At 33.3% G+C, this 27,386-nt stretch overlaps 1 protein-coding gene across 1 annotated transcript in view; it reads right to left on the bottom strand.

The window, feature by feature from the left end:
- The window catches only part of LOC126056697 (GTP-binding protein REM 1), a 160,733-nt gene that overhangs the window by 132,654 nt on the left and 693 nt on the right, over window positions 1-27,386 (bottom strand).

The raw sequence follows: 27,386 nt of genomic DNA, 5'->3' as shown, positions 1-27,386 counted from the left end.
ACAGACGTTTATATTGTCGGTGGACTCAGATCTTAGAAGGTTTGTTTGATTGGTGATTAGGAAAAAAAGTAATATTTTTTTTAAATCCTAGTTATAAAAATATTTAGGTATTTATTTAAATGGAACAATATTGTGGCGAAATTCTAGAAACAAAACCATGTCTTGTACGCAGATTATCATTTTACTTTAAAAGAACAAAATATAAAATTTATATTTTTGTCAAATTAAACGCTAACATGATGTATGAAGATGAACCACATGTAGTAAATAATGAAGACCAAATAGATTATGTATGTGGGGCACGACATGGTACCTATATTTTGACATAGTTACTATCTATTTTATTAATTTCGTACTCCGTACACAGTCCCTCAGACAATTTTAAGCTAGCTAAGTCTTTCAAAAATAATATACCTACTTATTACCGTACATAATTCCAGTACCCTTGGGGTCTGTTACATTCATTATGAAACACTAAGGTACTAAGCTTCGTGTAATCCTAGAATTTAAAATGGCTGACGGCCCTTTGAAGTTCTTTATAGGTTTAGTGAGCTTTAGTTAGTAAATACTGAGCTACTTGGAATTTTAGTAACATGAATTTGATGATAATATGTATGACTTTGATTTTATATGTACTTACATTGAATATAGGTTAAATAAATATTTGTTTGTGTGTCTGTGGGTAAATAGGTTTTATTTCTCAGAAACTGCTTGCTGCGGCTCACATACTGAATACATATTAGTAGCTCCAGGCACAATGGTTGGACCATTGTGTCTTTCTATTGGCTATGTGCAAAGCGAGTAGCGGCGGACAATAACGACCGCAGCGCACAACATGGCAGAAATTGGAAACAAGTGCGGATGTTTCAAACCCGGTTTTTATCATTACATTCATTTTACAGTAAAACTATTGAATAAATTGCACTTAAATAATGTCAACAACACTATTTTAATCTTTGGTTTTATTTATATTCGCAAAGAAAATTATAATGTTTACATGGTTATTATTTGACAGCTTCCGCAAATGTTGTAAACGCTACGCGTCGCCACCGTCGCGCACATAGCCAATGGGAGAAATCGTTTATGAAACGTTAAAACATTATTATGAAGCTCAACAAAAAAGAAACATAAAACAAATATAGGTATAAACAAAACTCAATTTTCCTCTGTTAAGTTTGTACAAGAATATAATATCACTGTGGTTATTTCAAAGGCTTAAAACACTTAGTTCCACTACGCTTTTATCAAAATTGCGGATAAAAGCAATTAATTCTATAATTATGATCGTCTATGGTAAAGGTCTATTAGTAACCCAACCTCTAATTGAAAACCTCCTCCAAAGCTTTTACGTTCCATTTTCAAAAACCAATAATAATTTTAATTCTCTACGCAATGTCCGTTTCCCTGATTTCGAGTCGGCTTTTACCATATTAAATTGAATTTCGAATTGAATTATTCTCCTCAAATGTTTCATATTTAAATCAAATGTCTGCGATTTATATAAGGCCAGTGTTAATGCAAGGTAAGTTCATAATTTGAAATTCCATTTGAGTTCAGTATTGTTTTATTTGAATTTCGAAGATTGACTGATTTTTTTTAAGAATTTCTTTTTTTAGATGCAAAATTATTGTTGCCTTAATAGTGAAGGAAAGTATTTTGTATCAGAAATAATATTGTAAGTAAGAACTATTTTTTATCTTTTTTATGAGAAAGCAACTTTTGTAATTATGATCAACATATTTTACCGCCATTGTCGCGCTAAAATGACCAATTTACTTTTTGGACGCTAAAGAAAATAACAAAAGCCTTCTTTCTAAGAAAAGTTTGTTAATTTTCACTTGTTCACAATTTCTATTTTTAACTTTAACTTTCCTTCCCTTTTTGGAGCCCTTTTCAAATAAAATGAACAATATTTTTTTACATTTTTACAATTTGACATGAATAATAATTATTTAAAGGCCATCCACAGAACATCAAATAATCTTGGCAAGACTGGTTATCAGACTTTCTAGCTTTCAACTAACAAAGCAGTCAAATAACAGCCGGGACCCAGCAATATTGAGAGTACCTTTCGAAACGTTGAAGATGAAGCAGTTATGACAAAATGGTGGTGGTCACCCATCCACGAACCGACCGAGCCAAGCGTTGCTTAACCTTATGAATTACGAAACCATGAGCTCCAATTCTGTACCTACTACAACTATCTAAATACAAATTAAGAGTAAAAACTACAAACATCTTGTATGTCATCTTTAAATGTATTGTCTTACCCTCAAGTGCACATACACAATGTATAGGTATCTACATATATGTACAGTACACTAAACAATCTTACAGGCTGAGTGAAGGGTTGAGGTCAATGACCCAATTTCTTCTCCACTGAACTTCCCCTTTTATCTGGATATATCCGGCTCTTTAAGATGTATGGCGTGAAATCCTTTATTAATGTTCGCTTTTATTGCGAAATATTTTTTTGGAAATAATATTTTTTCCCGAAGTCTTATCTACAGGGAAAAATGCAGTCGAATATTTTTTCAAGCGGAATTGAGTAAACTTATGACATGAAATAAAAAATAAAAATAAAATAATAATTGTATGTTATGATTTTTCCTACATAAAAAATACCTTCAAATATCTTAGAAACAACCATTATGATTAAATTCATTGAAATAATTTGTTCTACAAAAATAAAAATCGGTAAAAAGCCCAAATATAATATAGCTTGCGATAAAGGCAAAAATATACTTTTAAAAGATAACCTTTATCTTATTTCATAAAACATGAAAGGCACCTGAAGGTTTTACTTGACAGTCAAAGCGTAACTTGACATTATCAAAACTTCAGAAAATATATATTTTTATTGGAAAAAGAAACAAAACAATAGAACCTCGTTTGTTTATGAATTGAAAATCGAAGTAGCTTTTGCAAATATTTTTTGGAATATCTACAAAAATAATGTTATATTTACCTATTCTTGTGAAAAAAAAAATGTTTTGTATTATCATATTATAAATTTAGTTCTACCCTCCTATCTTCGGTTAGAATTAGGTCTACATAAAGACTATGCTTTATCACAGATCGGACAAAATTAGGCGTAGCTTCACAGTCTACACACTCGTGGCTATTTTATCTAAAATCGCAACCAACCCCACAGACAGACATTAGTCTTTTCAACATTTTAGTATCTTCCAAAGACAATCGTATTTACGCCACAATCATTCCTCAGTCTGCATGAGCACTCTATTGATTTCCCTCTGTTTATTGAATATAATAAAAGATAATAAAAGCGAATCTTCTGTGTAATAAGAGGGAAAACAATGTACCCTGAGAAGGTCGTAAAAATGTTATGTGTCCCGCCCTCAGGGCAATGACCTCTCTATTAAGACGTGTGTTGTTTTAGTCTGTGGGATGTTCCTTTTGTTGTTATAGATACTCTATGGTTTGCCATTTTTTTGGGGCATTTGACAACTCTGTCGGTATTAAAAAATGCTATCATGCCTTTAAAACTGACAGCTGTCAACTGAAAAAAAAAATCGATAGGGGTATAATTGTTCTTTATTTTATAATTATATAAAATTAAATAATTTCAAAGATTTTTTTGTAATAAAATTAATTCCAAATTAAATTGAATGAATAAGTAGGTGTTGTAAAGAAATTGAAACAGAATGCCCAAATAAAAGCTTAGCCTTTCTTGCTTAATCTATTTCACAATAATGCTTATTTAAAAGGTAATGCGTTTGAAGGATAAATAGAAGAGAATTACAAAAAGATTTTAAATGTCAGGTGTTGAGCCTTTCTGTCCTTTATAAAGGTCAGTCAGCTGCGTGAAACCTGCACTGAATGAGGTTCCAATAAAAAAAGGCTGAATACGCATTTATTTTTTATACTTTACGAGATTTTAATAATTCCCAATTTTTGAGGTTGTAATATGAATTTATGGGCTGAATTCTGAACATTAAAAATCAAAAAAACTGTTTAACAGTTTAATTACGAAATCGTTTTATAATCTTTTGTTGTATGAAGTAATATTTTTTTATTTTGTTTAGTTATAGGTTAGGGACCCAAAACAGTTACCTACATAATAAGACTATCACTTACGACATAAAACCTTAAATCTATGTTAACAACCCATACCATTGTACACATATTAACAAAAAATAAACGAAAGTTTGTTGTATTATTTAGTTATTTGTCAACTTGCATGTTTTCTTTTACTTTAGCAATATAACTTGATAACGTGGAATATTTTCAGATACTCCTGTTCAATCAATTTATAAAAGGAGATAGGTGCTTTCCATTTTACTACAGATACTATCGTACAATGTTTTGACGAGGTTTTACGAGACGCTCACGAAAGGATTTCCATAATACATCTCTTTATTATCATTGTTTACTCAGAATACATTTACTTGTTTTCTCTTTTAGTAATTTCAAGGTTATTCAGCTACTAAAGTAATACTGCCCCATAAATTTTGAAATGAAGTGTATTCTATTGTCTATGGGATTGAATAACTAATCGAGTAAGTGGCTTTGTTGGGCAATAAGAAGAAAATTATAGTAATGGAAAAATAAAGTAGTGAATAACTTAAATGCTAATAACTAATGTTATGTATTTGTTTCAAATAATGAGGTTATTTTATATTTATAGTCGTTTCTATTCATTTATATTGTTATTCGTCTTGCATTTTACTATAGAAACTAAACAATATTCATTGTAAAGTAAAGTATACAAGGTTCATTTTGAAAGTTCACAAAAACATATTACGATAAATATATTTTTTTAATGAAAATCAATCTATCACAATCACGACATTAACAAACGATACAATCTTCCTTTTATCCCTACAAATTTTCCTAATTTGGGAATAACCTTAATTTAGGTAGTCATAGGAAGAAAAACTAACCGCAAACAGTATTTATACCTACTAAAATTTCACATAATCTCCGTCTCAATGCCCCCTTCTGTAAACAAGAAGAGGTCTTTGCTCCACTGTCACGTGTTTCTCTATCTACCTACATTTACAGTCGCGTGCAGAAAAATCGCCCGCGACAAAAATACGCTGAGAGCAATGACATTCAACGTAAGTCGCAGCTAGACGTATTCTAATCTGTCAACAAGACTTATGTGAAAAAGAAATCATTTTTAACGTTGTTAATCTTAGATGAAAAGTCTGTTATTTTAAAGACGCAATTTTTAGGGGATTTTGTAGACGTATTGTAGATATTCGTGGTGCTGCATGCTTTGTGAAAGTTTCTAAAACCCACAAAGTGTGTAAATGGGTACGTCAGGGCTTTATGTCTTTGATAAAAGATTCTAAATAAAATAAGAAGAAGAAAAACACCAGATCGAACCCGAAACCTTGTCCACAGAAGTTGCACTTTCTATGCACATAGATTATTAGACCAACGATTCAATTATTGGTAAGAGAATAAGAATTCATGAATTTATGAAACTTATGTTTTCTCTTTTTATCTAGTAAAAAAGACCCTTAAAACAGTGAAGGCACTTATTTTTTTTAAGAGTAAGATTTCCCATTGATTACTTTGGCTGATAAACACCAAAATTTACTGAAAATACCCGTAGAAATACTAACATTGTATGGAAAAATACGCCACATTAAAAACTTGGCAGTAGATGTGCGATTGTTTACGTCTAAACAATGTACCTGTGCCAGTTATTGTCGAAAATACCAAATTAACGCCTATTTGTAAACAATGCATGATTTTTGAAGCAGAATTTTATTTTTGAAAAAAATCACGAGTTTTGGAAACTTTTTTGTAGTAACATTTCAAAGTAGAAGATGAAGTCATAACATAAAAAAATAGGTAGAGAGATCAACCAATACATAGTGGATTTCTAAAACCTAACTATCAATAGATTCGAGATTGGATTCAGAAATGAATACAATAAATATAAAACATAAAATGCTCTATGTAAATCATGTCAATCTTGAATCGCAAAACAACGGATAGTTTGTCAACAGAAATCCACAGATAGACTTTAAGCGAAAATGAAAAATAAAATAATTTGAAACTGCTTATTCCATTCACGATTACAGTTCATGAAAGCACCACACCAATATTACTACAGCAAAAAGATACTCTATTCACAATCAAATTAAAACAGAAACTTTTCATAGAACTGTAACAACTTTTCACAAAATAAAACTATAAATAGAGTACTATGAAACTATCTTTACTGACGCTGTCCTTCAAAAAGGTCAGTCGTAGTACGCGTAAATGTACCGCGCATGCGTAGACCTATGTATGAATGTACCGGCTTAAAAGGTCAGAACTCGTGACTTCTAAGTTAGGAGTAACCTTTGTTTAGCTTTGTTTAGTAGGATTTATAGTTATTTGGTTTATTAAATAAATATTTACAAATCTTTAAATCTATTTTTTTTGTGTACAGGTAAACAGGTGCACAGTGTGATATAAAGAATAGGGTGCTAATTAAACAGGCTTCTTTTTAATATCATTATTCGCCCCCAAAAATGTATGTTGCCTTCTAAATTACTAAGTCAGCCACAATTAATAAAGCGTCGAGCATCTAAATAATACTATCTTAGCCACGAGTTATCTTCCACTCTAAATACAACTCAGCATGATGGTTATTTTTTTGCATCTTTTGTAGCATGCATTCAAACAGTAAACTTCTTAAATACTATTAAGTGACATCATAAAAATATTTATTTAGCTTCTAATTTTTTAACTCGTACCTACTGCGTTTTTTGTTTAAAATATAACACATCCCATATTAATTGACCCAGCATGGAAGTAAGCATGCAACATGCAGCTCCGGCGGCGGTGCGGGGCTCCGGCGGTCCCATGCATGATTATCGTCGCAGATGGTTTTCACGCTCACCAAGCGCTGAAACTACCTGCGCCTCAGCTCGCAGGCCGCCTCGCCCCTCCGCGCCTACTCGGTTTTGAATTGCACTCTTGGGGTAGGGCAGACAAGACTACGTGGAGTCGGTTTTGCAGCAATTCGTTTTCGTCACTAACTTAAATTTTTAATACAATGTTTTTTAATTGAAGGTTATAAATGGCAATATGCTTAATAAAATGAATCCAAATTAAATTCTAGCCAAGAAAAACGTTGATCTCGTTTTTCTTGGCTCGTTTTTGTAAAAATGAGGCCGAGTTAGTAAATTAGATGACAATGTATAAATAAGAAGAACAAGTTACAATAATTGATGATCTTTTATTAAAGCTTTCTAGTAGATGGCGTTGTAAAAAAGACGAATTAGTATATTAGAGGCTATGTCATATGGCATAGTATATATCATTTCCTCGTTGCTTAGTTATAAAATTAGAAGTTTAATGATGTGTCCAATAAATAATTTTGTGGCTACACTTATTATTTCCCTAAAGAATATAGCAAACTTTTAGTCGACTGATAGTCTGTTTGGGCTCATAAATAAGTTTTAAGATGAATGGTAGTACGCACATTACAAACATCAGGTATTTAGCCGGTATCAAGCCGACTGGCAACTGTGATTGTAATAAAAAAATTCTCAACAAGATTGCTTAACTGTCGGCCAACTGTTTAGTCTGAATTGTGTGGTGATCTGAAAGGTCAGAATGTGACTTCGAAGCTAACCTTTCTTTGGTTTTGTTTAGTGAAATTTATAGTAATTTGTTTAATTAAATAAATATTTACAAAAGATAAAGTCGATTATTTGTATACGGGTAAAAGCTGAGCAAAACGTCATTCGTATTTGAAGTCTGAAAGTTGGTGAATGATACACCGGTGCATTAGAGAGCATGTTAATGTCGGCCCTGCGCCTTATCTCGCTCCGGCCGTGTCGGTTTTCCGTCTCATCAGGCTATGAGAGTGAAGGAATAGTGAGCTCACTTGTGTCTGTGCAAATGCTTGTGCACTATGATATGCCCTTCGTAGCTGACTGATCTCCTTATATGAGTACAGCCGCCGTGGTCGACAATTGGCTAGGAAGACATCACATCATATAATAGAACACCGCTGCCTTGGTCTGTCTGTATGTTTGCAATATACTTTAAATCTACACACACGAATTTTCACGGAAAGCTATTGTATATTGTACAAGCCTTAATTCATGTTACAATCAAAAAACCACGTTCATTGTTTTGGAACCATAGTTTTTTTATTCGCATCGCGTGCCAAATTACTTTAGCAATAAAATAACAATATGTTTTATATTCGGTCTGCCTAGTCGTTAGTTGGAACAATGAATGTAACAAATAGTTTTTTTGGTTTAGTTGGTGAAATAAAAACATTTATCTCTATCTTCATTCACTGTTCCACTGCTGGGTCACACTCTTCACAATACATATAGAAAAGGAATGAGCGTTAATCACCATACTTGCTCAAGGTGGATTGGTGATTTCTGACTTTAAAGTCCAGAGTTCAGATTTCCTCGAGATGTTTTCCTATACCTTCACTCGGTCTTTAGTTTCCAAGATTTACGTCGTAAGTACCAAATAACTTAGAAAAGTTTCATTGATACCTGAATGACCTAATATCGAACCCGCACACTCATACTTGAGAGGAGGCTTTAACTACTAGGCCACTAGATCTAAAAACAAAACATGCAGCTATCCCAATGCAAGATAAACTCACAAAGATTTATGACGTCATAACTCAAAACATACATATACAGACATCAAAACAATCCAAACCTCTTACAGCGCACACTTCATTGTACCAAGAAAACCATATTTCTACTCACTGTACACACTCTTGACAAGTCATTATCCCATATCTCAGGAGATGTACGCTTCAGGCCATTTATTTCTAAAGTTTGAGGTCCAAGAACAGTCTCAGAGGACCTCTAATTAATGCTTTTGAAACTACACGAATTTCGTCTATCTGGTCTTTGATCGTGCCCAAATTACACAGGCTTGCGTGGTGATGTAGAAAGATATATTCATTTAGGCTTAAAGTACTCACACTACACTGCAGATGAAAATGTTGGCCGACAATTGACCCTATGGTTGACAAAAGAAAATCTTGATTCCAATCAAAGTTTTCAGTCGGACTGATACTGGTTAAATACCTGATCTGCTACCATGCATCTTCATACTGATTTATGAGCCCAAAAAAGTTTGCAGGTAGTCCTATTGATCTACTTAAATATTTCCTTCATTTGTTTATAAGTTTCTAAGCACTCCTCAGTGACGTTATATTTTTGCGTGTGAAAATTATCGCTCAAAAAAGCAGACAAACTTTTCCTCTTTATTATATTAATGTTTGCTAGAAAGAACAAAGTATAATAAAGTGAGACATTTTTAACTTTCGAACATAGATCTCAATTCAAAAAAGTGCTTAATAGAGCATTCTACGAAAAAATGGCTTACATTGCATTACTGGCTAGAATTTTCTTGTAATTAAAACTAGCATTCCACCTTGACTTCTCTTGGTACATGCAGGTAATATTCCTAGAACTTTCTCGCGAATTTATAGTTTAGCAAGCTATTTACCGCGACTTCGCCCGTGTCAAGTTCGGTTAAAACGCGTTTCCAAGAGAACATCAAAGGACCGGGATAAAAACTATCCTATGTTCTTTCTCAAGGTCAACTCTATCTCTGTATCAAATATTTTTTTTAAATCAGTTCAGTGGTTTAGACGTGAAAGCGTAACAGACAGACAGACAGACATAGTTACTTTCACATTTATAATATTAGTAGGTAAGTAGGGATTTTCAGAAATATAGAAGGTCACCAGACCATTTCAACGATGTCGCCAAGTCACATAGACCGCTTTACAAGTCAATTACAAAGCGTTTTCACTTAATCAAACCGCACTTGGTTAGCTTTATGTGTGAGCATTTGTACAAGGCCTTTGTCCCCACAATTATAATTGTTGTACACTTGTACTTTGTGTAGGTTTGTATGGTACCAATTATGTATGTACTGTTGTGGTTATATTGATCCTCCTTTCACAGCAATGTTAAGCCAATATTGATCAATGACTTTCGCCAGCGTTTTTACTCTTGACCCGGGAGGATACGAATTACTTCGTATACTTGGTTAAAAAGCCTTTCTCGATACATGGGATATAAACCATAGAAATATTTTTTCAAATCGTTCCAATGATTTCTAAGATAAGTGGCTCCAATTAAACACATAACCTCATATATCATAAACCATAAATCATCTTTAAACTTAGCTACGAAAGAAAACTTTGGTCCCGTAGCAAATTGCAAAAGAAATTAAGCTCTAGAGAATACTTTTCAGTAAAAGCGAGAGAGAAAATTTGCAAAAAATCTGCTAGACACTTAATGAAAATTTTAAATTCAACAGAATTATGCAAATCTGTCAGTCTTCAAAATTTTTCAGTTTTCATAAGCGTTTATTATTTTAATGCTTCACTGATAACTAATGATGTGCTATTTGTTCACGTCAAGGTAAAAAATCATAGCTCGTTTTTCATAGAAAAATTAAACAGTTTTTGGCTTGACACTTTGTAATTGTTATCACGAAACACACATGATATAAAATATAAAGATTGAAATATCTTTATATTATTGTTTTCTCAGTTTTTTTTTAGAAAGACAGCGTTTTCAGGCCGAACTTTTTTTGTTACTCTTTTGTTTCTTTCGATCTCGAAAAAACACGGGTTTTTTAAACCAACGAGCAAAGTATTGTGTAAAATAATTTCACTTCCTCGTATCAAAAACATTAATCAGCCAAACAAAAGACGGATATTAATTAATATTTCTCCGCTAGAATTTATTTTACGGTCAGCAAAGTAATTGCTTCAGAAATAAATTAACATTTACCATTCTTTTACTAATTAACGTATTTTTTTCTTTCACTTACGTAATTAACTGTGCAATGTAGGTTTCGAACATACCTGTAACAAATAATAAAAAAATATTAATAATAGGAATTTGCGAAAAATAATAGAAATTTAAATATATACATTTTCAAAAACTCAAAATAGTTGCTCCGTTTTCAGCTTTGTTATGACTTTCAGGCCTAAGCAACCGAACAAAACAAAAAGCAAAAAATATAATTTTATATGTATATCAAGTATATACTTTCTTTCTCTTAAAGCTTCATGTTTCAAGGAAGTGTGTTTTAATTATTTCAGCTCCAAAAATCTTGGCAACGTGATACAAACTTTTTGTGACATCGTACGGAAATTCAATCAACTTTCATTGAAGAATTTTTATAAAGATATTTTTTTGCAAACTGCTCTTTTAGAAGAATTTTTGCGGAAAATAAATATGAGTATTTATAAAGGTTTTTAATAACAGACTTGTGAACAAAAGCGGTGTGTTTGTGACGTTGCTTTTATAGGTTTTGCTTAACCTATTGTGATGGAAAAACTTAATTGATTCCATTGTTTGGTAAAGTGGACATAATATACAATATTAGTTCCTATTTCAAAGTTGATTTTATTTTGTGCCATTGGTTAGCGTGCACAACCCAGTACATAATAGGGATATTATTTATTTTTGTATTGATTGTAATGCCTACTTTTGTGATTCTTTCTTAAAATACATCCTAAGGTATATTTATCGAGGAAGGTAGAGTACGCGGTGTAGAGTGTTAATAAAGGAAGTTATTAGCACCTTTGCCCCTCAAAAATCAAACATCTGACAGCAATTCATTTTCAGTTCATACTCTCCTACAAAACACAATTTTATCGCATTAAAACATCACTTAAAACAAAAAAGACTTACCAAAACTGTTAACAACTGACCCATTTCATACTTTATTTCTAAAATTCACGCCGCAACACCAGAGGCGACTCGTTACTAACTTCACTTTTATATTCGAAACACGTAGTTCGCAAGGCGAGAACCTTTTATTTGACAGCTCCAATTTACTTAGAATGTTTGAACTTCTCACAGGAATATCTATGACGTATTTTGTGAGGGATGAAGTTTTTTGGTACTTACTTTTGACTTTGAGAAATTCTGACAAACGTTTGTTCTTGCTGTTATTTAAGAGTATTTCAGACTTTAAAAACCAGGTTCTTTAAAATTACAAAACATCAAACGACACTCCATTTTTAGTCTCAAAATTAACAAAACGGGCATTTTAACAGCATCACGTTATAATTTGAGCGCAATGCAGGGCCAATCTAAAGGGGATCAGCAGAGGTCACGGCTGGCTGCACCCGACTCACAGCTTGGATAGCTTCACTGTAATGAAGCCTATTTATTACGGGAATTCAATTACGAATGTGAATTTTATTAAACTTTGTGCTGAAAATATTGTGATGGCCTTTAGCGTTTAAAGAACCGACTTCCAAGTATGAGTGTGCGGGTTTTTATATGTAACTTTAAATATGAAAATGATCTTCATAGGTATGTCTCGGATAACAAATATTTAATTTGTTGTTGTTATTTATTTGTTGAAATAATTTACTGGCTTTTGGTCGAGTAAAGTTCTAAAGTAAACTAACAAGTATTTAAAAAATGCCCATATGAGAAATGGATACTCTTTAAAGCAATTCTGTTTAAATGTTTTTATTTTAAAAAGACTTTTGGATCTTATTTTTGTATTTTGAACTCGTTTTTTAAGTAGTAGGTATTTTGAAAAACTAGTTCCATCACTTGCTTTGACAAAACCATTACTATCTACTCAGAATGAACGAAACAGGATAAATAATGTCACATTCGGTAAGTTTATCGCGAGCCTAACTTGGTTCGACAAGTGAATGAGCTGTCATTGGCTCGCTTGCCGCACTTAGTTAAGCTCAGCCAAATGAACCGTGAACAACTGAATATATCTTGTGAAACTTCCGCAATTTCTTTTTAGTTTATTATAAATATTTAGATATTGTTGTTGTTTATATAACTTGTTTATGTTTTATAAATGTCTATACATTAGAGCATAAACACATATGGCTCTAACCTACCTAATCTTAGCACCTCATGTTTAACAATACCTGTGTTTTGTAAACATATACCTACCCATGTTTTAACAAAAATAAATTATCTTTTATAATGGTAAAAGTTTTTCAGTAAGCCAAAAAGTAAAACACGGATATAAACATTGCATACAATATTATTTTAGGGAACCAGAATTTGAATGATTAAAATATTACTGAAAAATCTTACGTCTATAACAAATCTATGCTCTTTCGTAGTTAAAAAAAAATGCTATAGTTCACCGACAACTTAAATGTCCTTAAAACTTAAAACACCTTTTTACTTTGAAAGTAAAAATTCGTAGTATCTAGACAGTTATTGACGTTTATATTGTAGGTGAACTTGGGCCTTGCAAAACTAAATCCATAAAAAGATTCTAACAGAACTCTTCAAACTATTCGTAAACTATACCTTTCATCCGAAAGGCCCAAAAGAACCAAAAAAATTTTCGGAACACAAAAAAAGAACATAAAATTTCTAAACTATGAAATCTTATTCGCCGCCAGCCTTCCCGTTTATGATCATAATATCCATATGGAAGGTCCAAGGAAAAAGAAACCCTAAGAGAACACACGGAAAACTTTTAGTCGGCCCATCGTATTATTTGTTTATTTATTTAAAGGGTTTACCAACAGCTTCTCAAAATAGTTACTTTTTAATGATGTTACTTGGCAAGTTTTCATACACCTTGTTATAAACCTACTAAACGCAATGAATCAAGTATTTAATTTTCTATTAAAACTTGCCAAGTAATCATCATTAAAAAGTAACTATTTTTAACTGAGGTATGTGTATGGAACTTGGTACTTATTCAGATCTCACTTCTTTTATAGGCGAAGCATTCCCATATTATCGAACTTGGCAGTCTTTCACATTTTTGTTTTGGGTGGGATTTCATTTATTTTTGTAAGGTTGTTTATTTTATTTTTTCTTATGATGAAGTTAGTTAAAGAAATGTCTCATTTATACTATCTTTTAGATTTTTTTAATATGCACTATGTTTCTTACAAAGAAATGAACTAGATTAACTATGACTAGATTTACCAACTGACTGACATGACATGTTATCATATATTATGTTCGTGGATCAAAGTTACACATTCGTTATTTTCGAAAGTGATTCACACTTGGCCGTTTTCAGATTTTTACTTTACTTTGACTAAATACAAACCTTTGTACCATTCGAAGATATATTTATAAATATAGATAAATTTAGTTCGTTTTAGTTCCTTAGGGGTATAAATTTACACCGGGTATAAAACACCTTCATTATTTTGAAACCGACTCACACTTGGCCATTTTCAGATTTTTTCCTTTACCTTGACATAAAGACCTACCTCCATGCCAAATTTCAAGTCAATACGACCATTGGAAGTGGTCTAGGTTTTTGATGAGTGAGTCAGTGAATCAGTGAATCAGTGAATCAGTGAATCAGTGAATAAGTGAATCAGTGTATAGTAAAAATAGCGATTTTCTGACGTCAGTATCTCAAGACCTACAATAGGTATATTAATGAAATTTTGTATTTTTGATAAGTGAGGGGGTCTCAACAGATACTAGAAATTTGATATGCGTAAATAAAATAGATTTTGAGTTACAGGGGGGTCGAATTTGGCCCGAAATGGTTCGTGTAATATAACCCACGGCCGGTGTGTCGCCTTTTTTGCTCGAACTTGGCGGACACACTGCCGTGTGTCTAGATTTTCTTAAAAAATTGTTTTCCTACTATCAGGCCAAAAGGCTGACTTAAAGTTAATTAAGATGATATTTAGACCATTGATACCATAAGCCTTTCCAAATATTTCAACAACTGGTCAACTGTCGACCGACTGCTTAGTCTGCAGTTTGGTAGATACTCTAAATGTTCCCAGGCTGTTTTCAGAGATTTTGCCCAAGATTACCCTCGTACGACAGAACTTATAATGAGTTTCAGACTTCATGTTAAGCAATACAAACGTTTTATTACGGAAAAATGCCCGATTATGTCAGAAATGGAGTTTTGTGTTGTGTGTGAATGTTATCTTTTATCAATATAAGAAATTGTGTGATTGTTAATATTATAATATCACGCATGGGTAAATTGAGGAAGTAAGCAGAGGTACCAATAACACCATTAAGTACTTCTTATAAATGTGAAAGTAAAAAAAGTCTAAGAAAAACTTTGTACATCTGAATGTTACAATTTTACTGAAAAGCAGCCAAACTTATAAGTGAAAAACTTAGTAAATAAATATATAAGCAAATGTAGACAACGATTTTTTTACGTAGGTGTTCGAGGTAATTGCTTCAGTGCACGAAAAAGGCTGGGGAAACCCGCTAATCTTAGATCTACCTCGTTTGCTACTTGTTTGAAAGGAGCCGTGAAAAATATCAATAACTATACTAATATAAAATGATGTTTGTTTGTCTGTTTGTAAAGGCTTCGCAACTACTGAACCGATTTAAAAATTCATTCATTGCTGGAAAGCTACACTCTTCCCGAGTAACATAACTAACTTATAATAAACTAACTAATAACTATTTTTATCCCCACGGTACACGGGTGAAACCGCGAGAAAACGGCTAGTAAACAATATCAATGTTAAACTCTTATTAACTGTAACTCATAAAACAGACCCTTACTATTAAAATCACATAGAAACTCGCCCTCTTCAAACAAATCGCATTAAAGAGCTTCGTTTAACCATCTGACATATGAAGGCCATTGCCTACGTCAAACCAACAGAAAGAGAGTATTATTAATATGAATCATACTATAACACTATATTATTATTTATTATAATATTTTTTGGCAGTGTGTATCTTATTTTTTTTTGTAGGCAAGTATATTTTACTGGAAGTGTTAGCACGCGTTCTATGGTATATGTTACATGCCAGTTTATTACCCCCTGTTTCGTTTGAGTCCTTATTTAAGACATCAATTGCTAAAATATGTAAAAGTTTAATATCCATGTACTTTTGTATATGATTTCCTTGTTTTGATGAGTTTTTATTACAGTAGGTATTACCCATAAACATAGAGGTAGATACTTTTTTGGAGAACATTCTTCGAGTCTATTATGACAAAATGTTTATTTGTTGTAGCTAAGTAAATGGCTATTATTTCAGCTTCGCTATGTGAAACGCTCTATATAGAAACACGTACCTATTATATGATTTACAATGATATCTTACTAGAACAATTATTTTAATACCTGGTTATAAAGTTTCTGTAGCTTACAAGAAACGACATGACAATGAAACGACATTCAATTAAAAGTTTGTCCTTCGGTCCGGCTAGATGGGAGTTTAAAGTAATTTATGTGTATTTAAAATGAAGAAAAATATTCATTTTACATAAAGTTTTAATAGTTTAAAATTCTGCACCGTGAAAGAGTCCAGTTTAACTGGGTACCACTCTAAGTAACTACCAGAGTTCTATTTACATGGAGAGACCGCCTATCTGATCCCCTCAACCCAGTTGTAACAGGGTAACCGCTTACTCCTTGTCAAAATTGGTTGTCAGACTTTCTGGCTATTGACTACCCGTAACGACTGTCATGACTGGGATGGTTGGCGTTCCTTGAAGGAGGCTTAAGTTTGGCAATTGAATGATAAGATGATGATAATGATGAACGACTGCCAAAGATATTCATTTGTCCTCCGGGACTCCACCAATTTAACTTACCTTCCGAAACACGGACGAACCCTTCATGTCATCCATAGATCACAAGCAACATTATAACAGTTTAACACAAAATATTAAGCCCCTATTAATTCCAGCGCAGTCACGTTTATACAGGGAGGTAAGTAGGTAACTTTAGGCTCTGGCTTGACATTCTGACCGACCCTCCTGACGCGGGTCGTGTCAGTTAAAAAAACGAGGTGTCATCTGCACACGTCAGGTGTTTCATAATTTATCAAAATTTTTGTTTCATTTTAACGTGAAAAAAACTGCAGGAAATTAAAAAGGGCCACATATTTATAAAGTTAATTTCATACTTTACATGATTACGTACTGGATTATGCATCACACCATTTCTCGCGGTTCCATTTGGGCCCCGTGAGAACTACTGAAAGTACCGGGATAAATATGGCCGATGATACTCAGGAAAAGTGTAGCTTTCCAACAGTGAAGGAATTTTTCAAATCGGTTCAATAGTTTCGGAACCATAAAAAAATGTTTCCGCTATATTATATCAAACTTTCAAGAATAAGTGTAGTTGGTATCTGGAGTTATTTTTTCCTCACTCATTAGACAAAACCCAAAGTCCGCTTCAGATCTTGATAATTTCAACAGAAGACGCTCCATAAAAACTTATGTTCAAGTCTAGAGGGATCTGATAAGACAGCTTAATGTGAAAAAACCTAAAAGTTGACTTTATTATCGACCTAAACCTAGATATTATCTAAAAAGTTCTTCACATAATAAGAAAAAAGTCTCCCGGCTTATACGAAGTGCCTAGTTTTTTATTTCACATAAATTTTTCTTTGACTCGTGTTTGTTTAGTCTAGAGTTATTAATATCACTGTAATTAAACGTTACATACATACAAACAAACATTGTGCAGTAATGAATAGTGAAGGACGTATATCAAAGAAAAAAGCTTTTGAAATATGATTTTTTAAATATACGTTTTCGTAAAACTGGGTTTCGATTACCATTCCCTAATTCCGTAGTCCAGAACCCAGACAAAAAGTAGCTTCACTTGTCATTAAGATATCATTTAAGTATATTGTTTTAGCTTGAAAATGTAACAAGCAAAACAAACCTTACCTATACATTTATAATATTAATAAAGGATTCTTTCGTTAAAAAAACTAAACCACTTTTGGATACATTGCCTGATTAAACACTGTCAAATGTTATTGCCCTACTATCCCACCTTATAACTTTTTCTATTCCATTATTTAACTTCTTAGTTATCGCAGTATTGAGGTATAGTTAGTTAACTATGTATATTCGAAAGCTTCGTAAGAACACATACCTACAAGAAAAAATAACAACCCAGCTTTTTATTGAGTTATAATATTTCAAAGCTTGCACCTTTAAAAATAGGCTCAAAGAGCCATTCAATCGCCGCTGACGATACAAATTTCTGCTTTGAAAATACTTCAGAGGATTTTTTCTTCAAGAGCATGTACTTCAAGTAAGCAAAAAAGCCTTAAAGCAACAATACGAGACAGGTAACAAAAGAAACTCCTCTTTTTGTGTTGAGTAAGCACATTCATTTATCTTAATCGGGGGCGAATCGATTTACTTTTTCACCTCCTTCCCTGCTGGTTCCATTTTGTAATTACCATGGAGAACAAAATGGCCAGCGGAGATGTCAACGCAAAATCTCCTAAGAAAGCGCGCCAAAAGACGGGTGTTCGGGGGACGAGGAACTTTATTAGCGCTACCTTAATACACCTTCTACGGAAATAAAAGCACCAATCAATCGAGACTAATCATTGAAAGACTGTTTTTAACTTGACAAGAAACCTGAACGTCTCGTTACGTACGCTGCTTGAACTACAAGAAGGCACCTGACCTACCTTCCCTATGGCATCTCCGCTATCTTTCCTTGATCCGTGGTAATTACCAAATGGATTCGGCCTTTACAAGAAATGATGACGCGATTCGTATTGTGAACGCCTCAACATCTTTCGAATTCTCGATTAATTTGCTATCGGAATTGGAACGTGATTGAAAAAATCGAAAACGGTTTATACGGCTATAACGGCTGCAGGGATTTTTTGCGTTTGGTTTGTTAATTAAAATTTAAACTGGTTCATCATTATCATCATCATCAGCCTATCGCAGTCCACTGCTGGACATAGGCCTCTCCAAGTGCACGCCACTGAGATCGATTTTCGGCTGCTCGCATCCAGCTCCTGCCAGCCGTCTTGCGCAAGTCATCACTCCACCGGTTACTTAAACTGGTTATTTAACAGCATTTTTACATTGGCTGATTTTCCGCTCGATTTTTCCGCGCGTAGCAAGACGCCACAATTTCGGGCAGCAAAAGTCTGTCGTTCGGTCTTGAATAGTAGTTAGCCGTCAATTGTTTGCTCCCGTACATCACCTGCAGGAATCAAGCAGTGCGGCTTGGAAAAACCTGTACCAGTAAACTCATCTGTGTTTAACATCTACTAAATCTGGGTGTATTTGGTTACCCGTCTTTCGTTACGGAAAACAATTTTGCTCGTGCTCTTATAATCCCTAATTCTCGCCCTTCTTACGACAAAAACGTGAGCCTTTTCTTCATAAACACATAAATATTATAGCAGGCTTATTAATCCGTAATTACGGTCGTGCCCAAGTAAGAAAAGCCATTAATTTTATGGTCCAACCTCTGAAAGGGTTGCTGAGATGCGTAAGTATAGCATATAAGTATCTACTTATGTACCGGGATAATACGTGTACGGTAATAAATTGTGCATTATTTTTCAATTAGGAGATAATGTACAAGGGTAGGTTTATTAAATTAAATTTTTGTGTGCTCATTAGTAATTTTTTTTTTTTATGTTATCTGTACCTATTACGTGTAAAAATGTTAGCTTATAAATACTTTGAGATGAGACCTATTTTGTTAAATTATGGCTTACAAAATCTTATGTTTCTGAAAACGATAAACGTTATGATGATATGAACACGTATTATTGCAATTGACTGTACACGTACGTTTCATCAAGAAACGTAATAAAATATGAATAAAAATCTAATCAAGAACAAAATTAATATCCCAGCAATAAAAAAGACACAAACGTTAACATCCTACAAAGAGACACGTTGATTTTTATAATGAAGTCCCGAATAAATAACATGACAGTACAAAAGGACCAGCTTTTCCTTATACCTGGTCCTTTGTTCCGCGAACGAAATTTCTTCCCTACTAAAAATAAAAATCGCCAAGTACGAGTCGGACTGGGATACGAAAGGTTCCATAACATTATTTTTATTTTTTTATAATTTTTGTACACACGTTACAAAACAACGTACAAAGGCGAACTTAATGCTTTATGCGTTCTCTACCAGTCAAGTTTTAGATGGAGGGGAAAAAGTAGTAGTAGGTGCTTAAGTTAATACCTAAAATAGAAAAACAATATCAAAATATTAAATTGTAAAATAATAACATAAGAACATTTTCTATCAAACGAATTAAAAAAATACACGTTTATTGCTGTCTAGTTTTCATGATTTGTTGTTGCAGCGGCGACAGAAATATGAGATACAGCCCCGTGTCAGACAGACGAATGGTTAGCGAAGCCAGTAACAGGATCGTACGGAACCCTAAAACCGTATTATCTGTAAAAGATAGAGTTTCGGTAGCGGCGTTTCCTTTGAAGGCGGTCGGAATTGTCACAGATGTTACATTAACGACGTGAGTAAAAGTTTAACTGTTTTAACTGGTTACTACTTATTAGGCGTTTAATGTGTTAGAGATATGCCGTGTTGGGAGTTTACGTTATAATTGATCGTGTCTATGGATTATATTTGTAATAATTGATGATTTTGCACATTTATGAAGACGCTAAGTATTTTGTTAATCATGTCTTTCATATTAAATGTTTGCTAGTCAAGGCATCGAATACTTAGGTATTTTTATTAAAATGTTGACCTTCCAAGATTATCTAATTTTATTTCCATTCGGAAATCGCGTCTCCCATTGGGGGTGTGGTATTTCCATTTTACTTCTTCAGTTGATCAAAGCTACCACAAATCATACCTATGTTTATCTACACAGTACTACCTATGTTTCTATTTTCAGTAACTGATTTTACTTGATCTTTTGATCTTAATTCACAATGTGTAACAAACACCACGCTAGGAGTTTCACGTTAGGTTATATTCTATTTAGGCTCTGGTTTCTTACGATAACAAGTAAATAGAAGTACCATATTATCATCTTGTTAGGCCCGAAGTACCACTAAATACGGACCTCGTAAAACCGAGAACAATCTCGAATGATCATCATTATTAACGCTTGGTGTACACACACTATGATGAGTAAGTACTTATGTATATGTAGTACCTAATAAATAAAAATTAAACCTTAGATTTCATACAAAAAATAAATTTAAATAAATTAAGAGAAACCAAAAGTAATATTTATACCTAAATGCCCTGTTTCTAGAACCAAGAAACGATCAGATTTGCTTACGGACTACCATTCGTAGGCAGAACGAATCGTTTTTTTTTTTTTTAATAACATAAAATACACTACAAACTATTTCTGTCTTAAAATAAATTGGTGCTAACTATTACTAAGAGTTCTTCCTTTCAAAATTAAAGGATTCACAGGTAAGTGTATTAAAAGCTTTAGTTTACCAGACCCCTTTGGTACAAAGACTGCTAGAGACGCAGAATTGTTCAAAACAGTTATCATGATCAATAACCAAGATATCTGTATTCCTGGGATCACATAGGGTTTTATAAACAACATAGTCGGAGAAGCTTTTAATAAGTCCCCACCGACCAAAAAAAAGGTTGAATGTATCGTATTCACAAATTGTACAGTATGTGAATTCTCTCATTCGTTTAGCTTACCCGGGTACAGAGAGTCGACCAATCCTTCCACCCGGATATGGCGTATATCCGTGTTGACGCCTATATTTGCTCTGACCTCCATCACTGGTAACCGAATATCCGAAAATGTTTCCGACTATAAAGTGTATGTTTTGTGGTAACATGTTCATAAATTATAGCTTTGTGTAATGACAGAATTTGGGTGAAAATGCTTATATGTTTTGGGTAAAAAAAATACAGTTTATTCAAGGGTAATGAACCTACCTTATTTATTGTCAATGTTTATAATGTAAAGCTGAATCGATTGCTTGTTTCAATAAACACGTACATCCTAGGTACAACTAGTTGGATTTCATAGATTCTTTCATTGTTAGATAGCCTTTTTACTGAGGTAGGTTTATGACTCTTTATCTGGGACAAAGTAATTCACATAGATCACGGTTTACAAATAATAAAAATAAGAGATTTACCAAAAATAAGAGTTGATCAAAAATAAGATGAATAGGTACCACTTTTAACGATTAGATACTTAAAAATATTGTTACAAAATGTTTTAGTTTTTAAGTCTCATCTGTGATTCAAAATGCTTTTCAGATGCAACGAACCTTTATGATTGTCCTTTTTCTTTTCCAATTACGATCTCAATCCGTTTAAATTGGAAAATATAAACGTTGGACGTGACCAGAATGTCTTTTACTTATCATTTTTCACAGGTACTATTTATTTTTTATGCTGTGGACACATCTGGATGAAAACTCGAATGAAACTTAGTATATACTTAGGTATATAAAGTTTGAAGAATTTACTGCGCAACGATTGGTGATGATTCCGAACAAGTGCACTATTAACGCGAATCCGATATATTATGTATAAGCTTATTTAGATAAGATCGTTTTCTACATACGTACGTACTGTTTTTACTGGGCATAATAATTATTAAGATTTCTCATTTCATCCAGACTCAAACACAGGCTAACATGAGAATAAAATGTAATAAGATCAGCCACAAAAGTACACGTGATCTCGTAATCTAGCCATTTTATGTCAAACCCGTATGATTTTACGTCGATCCCTGAACAAAATACTTAATAATGGTGTCCAAACCGACTGTCCATAGTCGATTATCGAACCCGCGACCTTGTGCTCAGTAGTCCAACAAGACAGTAATAAAATACACAGCTACAAGGCTACCTAACTTCGGCTAAAAATCTTTTGAATCTTTACAACTCCTAGTATAACAATTTTCTTCAAAACAAAACAAATAGTTAATAACTTTGCTATTATGAATCCCAGGAGAATTTTCTCCGCCCACCAAGTAAACGTTCATGTACTAATATTTCTTCAGTAATAATAAATAAGGTGCCTTAAAAGTTCTGTCAAGTTCTTCCTAAATGGGTCTGTGTAAAGTTTGTAACAGTTTGGGTAAAAAGTTCTGCAACTGTCTGTGGGTCCTTTTATCCGCAAGCTTTGTGTGAAATGACCACTTTTTTGTGCAATGCAGTGTAATACGGTATTTTTTTGTTATTGTGATCTACGTACAAATATGTAGATAGAATGTGTCAGATTGTGCGTTTTTAGTAGCCAAGTACAACAAGGAAATATCAATTTATCTATTACTTGTATTGTAAAACTGAAGAGATTTTTGTTCGTTTGCTTAGTTTAGGAAATACTGGTTTAATTTGAGAATTCTTTCCGTGTTAGATAGCCTATTAATTCTGGGTGGCCATAGATTACATTTGATCTGGGTTGTGTGAAGTAGTGCCCTAAGAGTGCGGCTAAAACTGCTAGCAAAAGTAAGCAGTTGCTAACTTTACTCTGATACACACGTATCTATATGAACGTAGGACGTAAGATTAAGGTGTCTGTCAGTCAAGATCCGTCTAAATAGATAAGACGTAATGCTTTCGTTACTGTTGTTTAAAGCCTGTCTTAGAATATAGTAACCTACCTACAAAGACTTCACCGATTTTCTGAAATGTGTTAGTGTATAATTGGGTTGGTAACATTAATGAAAAAATAACAGACGTTTTACAAGTTCAAAACTCATGGCCAATCGTAATTCAATTTCTGAGGGTTTTATATTGAAAGAAAACAATTCAATTTAAATTAACTAAAATTAATAAGTATTTTCACGTGGGTTATAGCCACACAAATTGTTAACAATTACTAAGCCACATCCTTGTACCTAGGTAACTGAGCTGAGTAGGTCAGATAGGCACTCACTCCATGAAAAACACCGATATTCAGCCGACCCAACATAGTTTAGGAAAAGGCTAGGTAAATTATGGATATAAAGTACTTTGAAGACACCGATATTTCATACTAAAGCCCCAAAAACTAACAACCATTCATACCTTTATGCAAATGTATCTTACATACATAAAAACCCACTATCCTATTTTACATTCACTACGATATAATATACTTCTACCTTGTAACTTTTACTTTCACTTAGAATTTTCTTCAAATACAGTATGGAGAACAAAATGACTAGCGGAGGTGTCATAATGGAAAATCGCCTAAGAAATTACCGCGCTGTAAAATGCGGGTGTTCGGGGAACGAGGAACGTTACTGTCTTCGCCCTTATACGCCTCCTTTGGACCCCCGTCAATTTCTTGTACAAAAATCGTTGACAGATATTTCAAAGAACGCAAACGCTTCGTTAGTTAACTAGTAAATTTTCGTTTTGGTCATGCCCACTATACGAATTTGACCTAGAAGAAGACGCCTAACCTACCTGCATTATGGTATCTCCGTTCATTTTTCCTTGCTCTGTGATATACCCTGATGCGTTGCCATAAAGTCAATTACCCGTCCCGACCGTGAAATATCTTCCTCATAAGAAAATGTTTTCGGATACATAGCATGTAACTTTGCTCTTTTGCTACAAGTTTTGTTAATATAACGTGTTTCTTTGTAATAATAAGTTCACTATTTATGCCTGTTCAAGAATTTTGACCCTGTTTTCATAAAATATCTTCTAAACGAACTATAACTATATAAATTATTATACCTTATATTTTTTTGCCCGAATCCACTGTTGAATAAAATTACAAGTATAATAAGATCTTGTTTTAAATTTAAAGATCTCAGTAGATAGTGTTACCTAGAAAACAAAACTTTTAACTCCCACTTTCACCTATATCTACTTTTCTACCTTAAACTAACCCTAAATTCAAATATCAGAGTGCCAAAATTTTTTACATCAAAACTATATCCAAAGCGTAAAACCTTTGATTTCTTTTATTCATAGCAGATATAATTCAGAATTTATTTCACCGACAAAATGGTCCTTTGATGTTATTTTATTCATCCGTGACATACATATAACTACGTATATATTTTTAGCAATATTTTCTTGACCTTCGCAACTGAGTGTACTTTACAACCCTTTTCTACACATGAGTATAATATACGATAGATATTCGATTACAACCAAGAAAAGAGATGTAGGCGTTGCTAAAAACAGTAGCCACTTAGTTTTATTTTGAAAACTACGAAGCCACATAATGTTTAGTGCTTGTAGGTTTGTTTTTTTATTGACACTCATTCCCTTATGTATGAGATGAATGAGCTGTGTATCATTATCATCTTAAACCTTGCTGATGATGACACACTAAACAAAATATATCATGTAGAATAATATAGGTAACCTTACTGCTCTGATAAAAGGGAAAAATATAACATCATTTTTATACATCGGAAAATAATTTCACCTGCCATCCTAACACTTAAAACGTTCACATCCAATGCCGACCTTCCCTTTATAATTACAACATTTTCAACTAATCGTAGTTTGTCAACGAAGCTTAACTACCCCCTTGGCATAGTTCCCTCATCAAATTGATCCCATAATTTCCCCTTTATCCCATTAAATTGGATCGGGAACTTCACCAATTTCGTACTATAGCGAATTAAATTAAAATTTTCAGAAGTTTTTGGGGATACCATTGAAAGTTGTTTGTGATGAAATTTTGTGTGACGAGTAAGCTATTTCGGTCAATTATACGCTCTTAAGAAGTTTCTTTGAAGGTTTGTTACAACTTAGAGGATTATGTTGGAGATCCATTTTCTGTTTTAACGTGAAGCTTATGAAATTGAACAAAATTTTTAATGTTTTGAGCAATCTCAATTTGTAAAAGTAGCCTCTTTTTCGCCGACTGTGACCATGACGTATATATATTTCGAGATTTTTTTCACTAATGGTTATTTTACTCGGTTTTTAATGTGAGTAAAAACTCACATTAAAAAGCGTTACAAAAAATACTGCTCTAGTTATTATTTATTCTAGATCTAACTACGTTAGTACTTGCAAAAGTTTTGAATATTTGTAACATAATCTACAAATACCTTAAACAGCTCTCGATAATCCACATTCATTCACCTCACACATTTTAGATAGAAATAAATAAAAAACATTTAAGTACATTTACATAAAAAACATCTCAGTCCTTCGTTTCGCAATGAGCTACAAATGTAGGCCGCAAATGTCCAATTAAGATGAAAACATTTTCTTATTCGCATTTCTAAGGGTTCTGTAAAAAACGTTTCAGTATTTTTAGCTCATTAATTTTCTAAGAGAGTATTAAGGCTACTAAAGATTCCGTTATTTTTATTGTTACCTATTACTTTCTCTGTAAATTTTATTAGTGGTTGGTTTAATTTTGTAAGTAGCTAATAAATACTGTTACAGCCTTTTTATCGTCCCACTGCTGGGCACAGGCCTCCTCTCACACGGAGAAGGATTGAGCATTAATCACCATGCTTGCTCAATGCGGCTTGGTGATTTCTAAGTATATCAAAGACACCAATGGCTGATAAAAAAGGTGAAGCTAATGAATAAATAATATTTATATAAATGGTGTTCTGTGCTGATTCTCCCTTGAGAACGGCTAGACTGTTTTGATTATTTTTACGATATTTGAAAAAGTCTGATAGAAAATTGTAAATTTAGCAACACTTTTTTGAAAATAGGTAAGCTTTATACATGGTGCTTAATAGTCAAGTTATTGTTTTAATTTGGAGTGTATGCCTGTCTCTGTTGCCAGCTTACTTAATTTGAACCCAAATTAAAGTTTAGTAATGAATGATCGAAGTAAAAGTGCTCAACTAGGCGAAATTCTATTACACAGTGGACGGGTTAATCTGGAGCTCGGTTATTTTGTAATATGAATTAGTTATATGGTCTGGTTAGGTTCCTTAGATACATTGGTTTCATATACCACATAAAAAACAATAACTGCAATGTGTAACTGTTCTCTTACGACGTAGTCAACGAATCACATGAAAGTATATAATATGAATTCAAACCGCAAAGTTACACCAACCTTTAGTCTCAAAGTAAAAACTTTTACTAAAGTAACTACGAACTTCGAATAGTTTTCTTTATTAGAAGGTTTCAGACGTTGAATTGGTATTCAAGACGTGCTTTTGAAATAAGTAGTAATGCTAAGAGCAGTTTCCAAACAATTCATATCGATCAAACGTTCATTCTTTACCAGAGCAAGGGAAAAATCCAATGTATTTTATTAATAAAAGCTTCCTACGAAGTTCACGTTTGATCTGAACAACAGACTTCTATCTAATGGGTAATAATATCTGCCAACTGTTGTTTTATCTATGCAGACAGAGACGATGAACAGACATTGTCCCCCGGCGGTGCCTATTCAATATGCATTATGCTAAACAGTTGCGACGTTCCTTTGTTTACGGAAACGCGCCATTTTGATAAATAAGCTCGTACTGTTGGAAGCCACCGGCGACCGATCTCACGCTGACGTCCGTCTCAAGTCTGTTCAGCGGCAGATACGCGGCGGATACCCTTTGTACTGACTCAAACACTGCGGATACCACGCTCCGCTGTGCAACCGTTTCAAACTTTAACGTCGATAGAGTGTGTTCACTTCGTGCGTCTCGATTTATTTATACCTCAAAAGTAAACTCAAACGTTCTTGTATCGTGATTTATAGTGGCCTCGTAAACGCTGCTCAACATGATTCACGATGACACAAAAATATTTTAACGA

This window comes from Helicoverpa armigera, chromosome 11 (assembly GCF_030705265.1).
Source record: "Helicoverpa armigera isolate CAAS_96S chromosome 11, ASM3070526v1, whole genome shotgun sequence".
NCBI classification, from domain to species: Eukaryota; Metazoa; Arthropoda; class Insecta; order Lepidoptera; family Noctuidae; genus Helicoverpa; species Helicoverpa armigera.
This window is presented reverse-complemented; position numbering and strand designations above follow the sequence as displayed.